This window comes from Mauremys mutica, chromosome 7 (genome assembly GCF_020497125.1).
Source record: "Mauremys mutica isolate MM-2020 ecotype Southern chromosome 7, ASM2049712v1, whole genome shotgun sequence".
In the NCBI taxonomy this organism is placed as follows: domain Eukaryota; kingdom Metazoa; phylum Chordata; order Testudines; family Geoemydidae; genus Mauremys; species Mauremys mutica.
Genome location: NC_059078.1, coordinates 51,672,091 through 51,680,512, shown reverse-complemented (window position 1 = coordinate 51,680,512; position 8,422 = coordinate 51,672,091). Strand labels below are relative to the sequence as shown.

General features: G+C 54.5%; 1 non-coding gene across 1 annotated transcript; it reads left to right on the top strand.

Annotated features, from left to right (window-relative positions):
• The first annotated feature begins 4,376 nt into the window (after positions 1-4,376).
• On the top strand, positions 4,377-4,529 carry LOC123375251. The gene has a single exon (XR_006581372.1). It is a non-coding gene; the product is annotated as a 5.8S ribosomal RNA (ribosomal RNA).
• The last annotated feature ends 3,893 nt before the right edge of the window (positions 4,530-8,422 follow it).

Below are 8,422 nucleotides of genomic sequence, written 5' to 3'. Positions count from 1 at the left end.
ACATTTGAATGTCTGCTCTATCAACTTTCAATGGTACTTCCTGTGCCTACCATGGTGACCATGGGTAACAGGGGATCAGGGTTTGATTCCGGAGAGGAAGCCTGAGAAACGGCTACTACATCCAAGGGAGGCAGCAGGCATGCAAATTACCCACTCCCGACCTGGAGAGCTAGTGACAAAAAATAACAATACAGGACTCTTTCGAGGCCCTATAACTGGAATGAGTACACTTTAAATCCTTTAACGAGGATCCATTGGAGGCATGTCTGGTGCCAGCAGCCACGGTAATTCCAGCTCCAATAGCATATATTACATTTGCTGCAATTAAAAAGCTCACAGTTGGATCTTGGGATCTAGCTGGCGGTCTACCGCGAGGCGAGCTACCGCCTGTCCCAGCCCCTGCCTCTTGACGCTCCCTTGAGGCTCTGAACTGAGTGTCCTGGGGGTCCGAAGCGTTTACTTTGAAAAAATGAGAGTGTTCAAAGCAGGCTGGTCGCCGGAATACTCCAGTTAGGAATAATGGAATAGGACTCTGGTTCTATTTTGTTGGTTTTTGGAACTGGGGTCATTATTAAGAGGGATGGCTGGGGGCATTCGTATTGTGCCGCTAGAGGTGAAATTCTCGGACCGGCGCAAGATGGACCAAAGTGAAAGCATTTGCCAAGAAAATTTTCATTAATCAAGACTATCAGATATCATAGAATCATAGAATTCAAGATCAGAGGGGACCATTATGATCATCTAGTCTGACCTCCTGCAAGATGCAGGCCACATAAGCCGATCCACCCACTCCTGAAATAATTCTCTCCCTTGACTCAGCTGTTGAAGACCCCAAATCCTGATTTAAAGACTTCTAGTAGCAGATAATCCACCAGCAAAGCAGATAATCCACCAGCAAAGCAAATATCTTTGTAGTTCCGACCATAACAATGCCGACTACTGATCAAGATTAAGCTTGATAAGTTTATGGAGGGAATGGTTTGATAGGATAACGTGATTTAGTCAATAGGTCAATAACGTGCGACCACTGGTAATTAGTACCGAGGGTCAATGTTGGGATATTGAAAGTCTTTTTCCCGAGTGTCTGGCTGGAGAGACTTGCCCGCATGCTCGGGGTTCAGCTGATCGCCATATTTGGGGTCGGGAAGGAATTTTCCTCCAGGGTAGATTGGCAGTGGCCCTGGAGGTTTTTCGCCTTCCTCCGCAGCATGGGGCAGGGGTCGCTTGCTGGAGGATTATCTGCTACTTGAAGTCTTTAAATCAGGATTTGGGGACTTCAACAGCTGAGTCAAGGGAGAGAATCATTTCAGGAGTGGGTGGGTCAGGTTTTGTGGCCTGCATCTTGCGGGAGGTCAGACTAGATGATCATAATGGTCCCTTCTGATCTTAAGTTCTATGATTCTATGATTCTACTGATCTGGCGGCGTTATCCCCATGACCCGCCGGGTAGTTTACAGGAAACCTAAGTCTGTGGGTTCCGGGGGGAGTGTGGTTGCAAAGTTGAACCTTATAGGAATTGACAGAAGGGCACCACCAGGAGTGGAGCCTGCAGCTTAATTTGACTCAACAAGGGAAACCTCACCCGGCCTGGACACGGAAAGGATTGACAGATTGATAGCTCTTTCTCAGTTCTGTGGGTGGTGGTGCATAGCTGTTCTTAGTTGGTGGAGCGATTTGTCTGGTTAATGCCGATAATAAATGAGACTCTGGCATGCTAACTAGTTATGCAACCCCCGCCCTCCGAGTGGTCAGCGTCTAACTTCTTAGAGGGACAAGTGGCATTCAGCCACACGAGATTGAGAAATAACAGGTCTGTGATGCACTTAGATGTCCGGGGCTGCACGCGCGCTACACTGACTGGCTCAGTGTATGTCTATCCTATGCTGACAGGTGTGGGTAACCCATTGAACCCCATTTGTGATGGGGCTCAGGGATTGCAATTATTCCCCATGAACGAGGAATTCCCAGTAAGTGCAGGTCATAAGCTCGCGTTGATTAAGTCCCTGCCCTTTGTACACACCTGCCATAGCTACTACCGATTGGATGGTTTAGTGAGGTCCTCAGATTGGCCCTACCCTGTGTCGGTCACGGCCCTGGTGGAGTGCTGAGAAGATGGTCGAACTTGACTATCTAGAGGAAGTAAAAGTTGTAACAAGGTTTCCGTAGGTGAACGTGTGGAAGTATCATTAACGGGGTTGCACTTGGGTGGCTCAGGGTCCCCTGACAGTGGCACAGCTGATGACTGAGGCCTTGGGCACCTCCCCACGTGCAGGATGGGAACCCAGTGGTGGGGTCCTGGGCCCGGGGAGGGCTGAGCGCCCCCTCCACGCTCACTCTGTCCCCCTCCCAGGCGGCTGGGGGTCAATGGAGTGGGGGTCTCCTCCGGCCTTGCTGGTCCACTGCCGAGCCACTGTCACACCTTCCCCCGAATGTGTGTACCCAAGCTGCCCCCTCTGAGACGCTGCCTGCCTGTGCAGTCTGCCCCTGGTCACTGGTACCATCCTCCCTGTTGCTGTAGGTGACCGACCCTGGACAGGGAGCTCGACACAGGTGTGCGGCTGGGATGGCTCATGGGGTGGGGGTGGGGGGGTGCGCAAAAATGTTGGTGGCCCAAGTCACATCCTAGGCATGCTGGGAACAGAGGGAAACCCTGGATCCCTGGGAGCAGGCGAGGCCATGGCAGCAGTTTCTCAGTGCACCTTCTGTGATGATGCCCCCTGAGGTAATGCGGAGCTGGCTGGCAGGTGCCAGACACCACTCTGCGTGCCGTCCATCACTCGCCTATAGGCGATGTAGGCTGGAAGCGGTGGCAGCGGGGGGAACACCCCAGAGGGATTGGAAGCATTTCCCTCACCTGGGAGCCAGGTACCTTGCGCTCTCCGCGAGCCTCACGGCCCAGGGAAGGCAGTGGTTCAAAGACTTGTGTGGCCTAAGGCAACCCGTGGATGCCCACGACGGGGCCCGGGGGAGGGTGGAAGGTGGAATGCTGAGGAGGGAAGGACGTCTGAGGACGCCTATGCCCCCATCGGTACCCCCACACCACCCACCGCCACCTCCCCGGTACACAGGAAGCCCAGGATGGAGAGGGGCTACCCTGCCTCCCTCTCTGCGAGGGGAGGGCAAAAAGGGCTGGGGTAGGGGAGGGTCAGTCTGCACGTGGCCACGGCCGCCTGGCCTCTCTGAGCCAAGTGCCTGGACCGAACCTGAGCCTTTGGGCTTGGTTGTTTAACCTTTACTTGTGACCGTAATGTATGAAGGGCGGGCACCGAGGAGGGCTGCCCTGGCCGGGTGAGATGTACTGGGGGATGGGCGGGCAGGCTGAGGCAGTGAGAGAAAGAGGAATCTGCGGCCCCCTCCGCTCCCACCCCAAAACCTGCCCAAGGTCCCCTTCGGGAACATCAGGCCAGAGACCCAACTGGAATACTGTGTGCAGTTCTGGTCTCCCATGTTTAAGAAGGATGAATTCAAACTGGAACAGGTACAGAGAAGGGCTACTAGGATGATCCGAGGAATGGAAAACCTGTCTTATGAAAGGAGACTCAAAGAGCTTGGCTTGTTTAGCCTAACCAAAAGAAGGCTGAGGGGAGATACGATTGCTCTTTATAAATATATCAGAGGGATAAATATCAGGGAGGGAGAGGAATTATTTAAGCTTAGTACCAATGTGGACACAAGAACAAATGGATATAAACTGGACACTAGGAAGTTTAGACTTGAAATTAGATGAAGGTTTCTAACCATTAGAGGAGTGAAGTTCTGGAACAGCCTTCCAAGGGGAGTAGTGGGGGCAAAAGACATATCTGGCTTCAAGACTAAGCTTGATAAGTTTATGGAGCGGATGGTATGATGGGCTAGCCTAATTTTGGCAATTAATTGATCTTTAATTATTAGCAGGTAAATATGCCCGATGGGATGGTAGATGGGGTGGGATCTGAGTTACTACAGAGAATTCTTTCTTGGGGGGCTGGCTGGTGAGTCTTGCCCACATGCTCAGGGTTTAACTGATCGCCATATTTGGGGTCAGGAAGGAATTTTCCTCCAGGGCAGATTGGCAGAGGCCCTGGAGGTTTTTTGCCTTTCTCTGCAGCGTGGGGTACGGGTCACTTGCTGGAGGATTCTCTGCACCTTGAGGTCTTTAAACCACAATTTGAGGACTTCAATAACTCAGACATAGGTTAGGGGTTTGTTACAGGAGTGGGTGGGTGAGATTCTGTGGCCTGCATTGTGCAGGAGGTCAGACTAGATGACCATAATGGTCCCTTCTGACCTTAAGTCTATGAATCTATGGTGCGGACAAGGAACACCCCGCCACCAGCATGGCTTTGGCTGCCCAGGGGAAAAAGGCGTAAGCCTCCCAAAAATAAATGCCTAGTGACAACTCTTAGCGGTGGATCACTCGGCTCATGAGTCGATGAAGAACGCAACTAGCTGCAAGAATTAAAGTGAATTGCAGGACACATTGATCATCGACACTTCGAACACACTTGCGGCCCCGGGTTCCTCCTGGGCCTATGACTGTCTGAGTGTTGCTTGAAGGTCAATCTCCCCTCGGATGCAGTGGCGGTGGGACATGGCCCTCCTCCCCTGGTGGTGGAGGGACGTGAGCCACCCTGCCACCACCCTCTGTCGGGAGGGGAGCCCATGACTCTCCCCAACGTCTTCGTCTCCCTAAGTTCAGACCCGATGCCCCAGAGTGCCTGCTTCGGGGAGCTTGTCCCATGCACCCTGTCACCCCATTCATTTTCCTGTTGCTCCTCTATGCCCCACTCATGCGGTGGGACAAGGGAGTTTTTGGGGGATGTCAGGGAACCAGGTCAGCAGTGGGTGCCGGCTCCTGAGGGGAGATGGGCCTGCCCCATGTGGCTGTCTGTGGCAACATGGCTGCCCGCAGGGTCCTGGTTCCCTCTCCTTTCCTGGGTTAAAGGTAATAATTGGAGATATACCAATCTCCTAGAACTGGAAGGGACTTTGAAAGGTCATCTAGTCCAGCCCCTGCCTTCACTAGCAGGACCAATTTTTTCCCCAGATCCCTAAGTGGCCTCCTCAAGGATTGAACTCACAACCCTGGGTTTAGCAGGCCAATGCTCAAACCACTAAGCTATCCCTCCCCCCGTTACAATGGTGCCCAGGACCAGGGTGTGGTCGGAGTGAGGATGAGACTCTCCAGGAGGAGGAGGGTGACAGAAAGTCAGGGCAGAAGGAGCGGGTGGCAGGTGTGCATGACGGTGGAAGAGAAGAGGGTTTGTGAGGGAGCCCAGGTTTCGAACCCCCCCTCTATCTCCTCTGTCCGCTGCCCCTGCTGGTCGTTTTCCCTCTCCCTGGCCAATGACCTCCCACATGCACTCCTGGTGCTGTCCACTCCCCCTCTGCTCACCCCAGTGCCCGTGCCCGTCTCAGCACATCTCTGTGCTCTCGATCTCCTTCGCTGGGCCATTCTTCCCCAAGCTCATTGGATCGGGCCTCCTCCAGGGCCGAAGTGCGTCCACGGGGAGGGGCATCCACCATCCTCTCTGTGTCCCCATCTGACTGCGACCTCAGATCAGACTTGGCAACTCGCTGAATTTAAGCATATTAGTCAGTGGAGGAAAAGAAACTAACCAGGATTCCCTCAGTAATAGCAAGTGAACAGGGAAGAGCCCAGCGCCAAATCCCTGTCCCGCGGTGGGGCGTGGGAAATGTGGCATACAGAAGACCCACTCCCCACGTGCCGCTCTCGGGGGCCCAAGTCCTTCTGATCGAGGCACAGCCCGTGGACGGTGAGAGGCCAGTAGTGGCTCCCGGCGCACCGGGACCGAGTCTTCTTGGAGTCGGGTTGCTTGGGAATGCAGCCCAAAGCTGGTGGTAAACTCCATCTATGGCTAAATACTGGCACAAGACTAGTAGTCAACAAGTACCATAAGAGAAAGTTGAAAAGAACTTTGAAGAGAGAGTTCAAGAAGGCGTGAAACCGTTAAGAGGTAAACGGGTGGGGTCCGCGCAGTCTGCCCAGAGGATTCAACCCAGCAGGTTTGGTTGGCCAGCCCAGGACGACGGATCCCCCTCGCCCCCCTCCAGGGTGTGTGTGTGTCAGGAGGGGACCACCTCTCGGATGGCCCCGGCCCCCATCGGGCGCAGTTCCACTGAGGCAGTGTGCCGCGACCGGCTCTGAGTCAGCTGGGAAGGCCTGGCAGGAAGGTGGCTCGCTGCTTCAAGGCAGGGAGTGTTACAGCCCCCAGGCAGCAGTCCTCGCCGCATCATGGGGCCGAGGGCAATGACCACTGCCACACCTTCCCCCGTGTCCCCTCTGCTCTCCCCTCATGGGTGGTGCGGTACGGGGGCTGTGAGGGGTACAGGTTTCCCTGCTCCTGGCGTGACTGTCAACTGGGGCAGACTGTCCTCAGTGTGCCCCGACTGCTCCGCACCACCGGGCGGGGAGGGCCATGCCAGGGTGCCCAGGGTCTGCGGTGATATCGGCAACCCACCCGACACATCTTGAAACACAGACAAAGGAGTCTAACACATGTGTGAGTCACAGGCTTGAATGAAAGCCCATGTTGCAATGAAGGTGAGGGCCGGTGCGCGCCAGCTGAGGTGGGATCCCGAGGCCACTGAGTCACGGAGGGCGTATGACTGGCCTGTCTCGCCCACTCCGTTGGGGAGGTGAAGCATGAGCATACATGCTAGGACCTGAAAGATGGTGAGCTATGCCTGGGCAGGGCGAAGCCAGAGTAAACTCTGGTGGTGGTCTGTAGTGGTCCTGACATGCAAACCGGTTGTCTGACCTGGGTATACGGGCAAAAGACTAATCAAACCATCTAGTAGCTGGTTCCTGCTGAAGTTTTCTTCAGGATAGCTGGCACTCGTCCGTCTCCACAGTTTTATCTGGTAAAGTGAATGATTAGAGGTCTTGGGGACTAAATGATCTCAACCTATTCTCAAACTTTAAATGGGTAAGAAGCCTGGCTCACTGGCGTGGAGCCAGGCGTGGAATGCGAGTGCCTAGCGGGCCACTTTTGGTAAGCAGAACTGGCCCTGTGGGATGAACTGAATGCCGGGTTAAGGCGCCCAATACTGATGCTCATCAGACCCCAGAAAAGGTGTTGGTTGATCTAGACAACAGGACGGTGGCCATGGAAGTTGGAATCCACTAAGGAGTGTGTAACAACTCACCTGCCAAATCAACTAGCCCTGAAAATGGATGGCACTGGAGTGTCAGGCCCATACCCAGCCGTCGCCAGCAATGAGAGCAGTGGGGGCTATGCCGTGATGAGTAGGAGGGCCGCTGTGGTGCACCTAGGAGCCTAGGGCATGGTCCCAAGTGGAACTGCTGCAGGTGCAGATCTTGATGGTAGTAGCAAATATTCAAATGAGAACTTTGAAGGCCAAAGTAGAGGAGGATTCCATGTGAACAGCAGTTGAACATGGGTCAGTCATTCCTAAGAGATAGGTGAGCGCCATTCCGAAGGGATGGGCATGGCCTCCGTTGCCCTCAGCCGATCAAAAGGGAGTTGGGTTCAGATCCCCGAATCCGGAGTGGCGGAGATGGGCGCCAGGAGGCGTCCGGTGCGGTAACGCAACAGATCCCAGAGAAGCCGGCGGGAGCCCTGGGGAGAGTTCTCTTTTCTTTGTGAAGGGCAGGGTGCCCTGGAATGGGTTTGCCCTAGGAGAGGGGCTCGAGCCTTGGAAAGTGTTGCGGTTCCGGCGGCATCCAGTGAGCTCTCGCTGGCCCTTGAAAATCCAGGGGAGATGGTGTAACTCTCGCGCCGGGCCATACCCATATCCACAGCAGGTCTCCAAGGTGAACGGCCTCTGGTATGTTAGGACAATGTAGGTAAGGGAAGTCGGCAAGCCGGATCTGTAACTTTGGGATAAGGAGTGGCTGTAAGGGCTGGGTCGGTCAAGCTGGGGTGTGAAGCGGGGCTGGGCACGAGCCACAACTGGACGAGGTGCCATCCTCTCCCGGGGGGCAGCGGCAACTCTGGACATGAGCCCTTCCTGTGGATCACCCCAGCTGCAGCAGGCATTGCTCGCCTCTCCCCCTCCGCGGGGATGGGGGAGTCCAGCATTCCACCTCGGCCAGCACCTAGCAGCTGACTTAGAACTGGTGCAGACCAGGGGAATCCGACTGTGTAATTAAAAAAAAGCATCGCGAATGCCCACGGTGGGTGTTGACACGATGTGATTTCTGCCTTGCGTGCTGAATGTCAAAGTGAAGAAATTCAATGAAGCACGGGTAAATGGCAGAAGTAAATATGACTCTCCTAAGTGTTCTACTTCGGGGGGTCGGGCTCTTGAGGCACGAAGAAGCAGCTTCGTTGTTGGGGGGGTTGATTCCTCCTGAGTGGCGGGGGCTCTGGCTGGATAAGGAATTCCACCTCTCCTCTTGAGGTTCACTGATGCTCTCACTAGTCTGAACCTTTTAGGGGGAAAGGACATGCCTCCC